Source organism: Microtus ochrogaster, chromosome 1, assembly GCF_000317375.1.
Source record: "Microtus ochrogaster isolate Prairie Vole_2 chromosome 1, MicOch1.0, whole genome shotgun sequence".
Taxonomy (NCBI): Eukaryota; Metazoa; Chordata; class Mammalia; order Rodentia; family Cricetidae; genus Microtus; species Microtus ochrogaster.
Genome location: NC_022009.1, coordinates 97802128 through 97804468, shown reverse-complemented (window position 1 = coordinate 97804468; position 2341 = coordinate 97802128).

The window sequence follows — 2341 nt, the reverse complement described above, 5'->3', positions numbered from 1 at the left end:
GAAAATATTATTGACTATCAAATGACTGTGATCATAATATAAGCGATTTAACTGTGAGTATAATCCAACATTTTGTGAAACAGGTATAACATTAAAACACATAATTTACTATCACATAAAGATTAATGCAATATTTTAAATATAAATTTGAGCTGTTAATTTAATCACTTCCTGTAAGATAGTGTGTAAAAAGTTTAATGTTGTATTAAAATATGTGGAGTTCAGATTTATGATCCTGTAAGCAGTAAATGATTATATGTTTGACTAATTTTGCTTGAATGTTTTAATTTCAGGTTGATTGGCCTATGCAGATTTATTGAGTGTAAATATTTCATATTTCTCTTTGTGTTATAAATTTATAAACTAATTTTACTGATTGCTTCTAATTTATGTTACTGTTTTCATAGATCCACACTGTCACTGATTGCTTTAAGTCGTAGGTCACATTGTAGCAATCATAGACTTTAAATTTTGAAGACAAATTTTTTAAAGAAAAAGGTTGCCACTTTTTTTTTGATAAATCAGCTTAAGCATATCATGTTAGATTTTTAAATAACCTTATCAACTATAATGAAACTGATGCTTGCAAATTTGGGAATTTGTTAATATTTTGTCTGTTGTTTAATCTTTTAATGAGAATAAATTAAAATAAATTTATAACATAATTTCCTTTAATGTTTTCATTATTTTAATTATTTGTGTATATGACTCTCTCTTTCTTCTGCTCTCTTTGTAGACTGTGTTGATTTATGTGCATGGGAGAGCATGTGAGTACACATTAAGGCAGGCACCTGCAGAGACCAGAAATGTGTGTGTTTTGGAGCTAGAATGCAGATGGTTTTAACCATCAAACATGAGTGCTGGTAACTGAACTTTATTCTTCTACAAGATAAGTATGCCTCTTAAATTTTGAAGTGTCTTTCCAGCCCTTAATGTATATTTTCACATCAGTCATTGTGCACATTAATAGGGTACCATGTAATGATACTGTGATATGTGAAAATTATATAATGCTCAGATGTGATTGAACATATTCCTCTATCAGACACTTACCAGTGCCTCAATGTAATACCTCAATACTTTTGTGCAGACATGTATAGCATATATTTGACAGGCACATTCTTACTATAACTAGCATAATGGAACCACCTATTTCAATCTACTCTCAAATTGTTCTCATTGTTCACTGTTCTTTTACCTATAACTTTCCTGCTGGCTACATACTCAGATAAGTGTCAGTGTATGTTCAATTCCCTTGGTGTCAGCTTTTCTTTGATTCTGTGTGAATAAGATTGTATGGTCATTGCATTTCTTTGAATGATTCTATCTTTAACACAATGATATCCAGATCTATCAATAATGTCACAATGACAAGATTTTATCACTTTTCATGACCGAGTAGTATAGCAGGATATCTGTGCTCCCCAGTTTCTTTATCCATTCATCTAGTGAAGGTAATTTTGATTGTTCATTAATAGTATCTGGAAATAAGAGTAAAGTTGACATGGAGTTACAGAGACACTCTCTGGCAGTGGGAATGCTGATAATTTTTAGAAGCTTTGTTGTGGCAGGTCCTTCTGTCTATGTATTGTTTTTATTGGTTAATGAATAAAGCAATTGCTTTGGCCTATAGCAAGGCAGAACTTAGCTAGGCAGAGAAAACTAAACTGAATGCCGGGAGAAAAAAGGCAGAGTCACAAGAAGCCATGAAGCCCCACCAGACATAGACACTGGGGATCTACTATACCAGGCAAGCCACAGCCATGTGGCGATACATAGATTAATAGAGATGGGCTAGTTTAAGAGGTAAGAGTTAGCCAGAAATTCACTTAAGCTATTGGCCAAACAGGATTGCAAAAAAAAATATAGTTTCTATGTTATTATTTTGGAGATGAGCAGCCGGGAACGAACAAGCAGCCTTTTGCAACAGAGCTTTAAGAAATTCAGGGGGTGGTGGTGGTCCATCCTTTAATCACAACACTTGGTAGGCAGAGGCAGGTGAATCTCGATGAGTTCTGGGTCAGCCTATTCTACAGAGCCATTCCAAGAACAACCAAGGCTAAGACACTGTCTCAAAAATAATTTGTTTTCTCCATAGCAACATAACAGCTGAACAATGTTCTTTTCTCCCAACACTATGCAAAGCTTTCCCTTTACATCCCATTTGCATTGCTACTTTTAGTCTTTTGAATGTTACACATTCTTGCTAGAGTGAGTGAGATATCTCATCGTAGCCTTTAGTGAAACAATATTTACAAATACTATATAACTATTTGAAAATTTTAGGTTAGCTGCCCATTTTTAAAATCAGGCTATTAATATATATATATGTATATATATA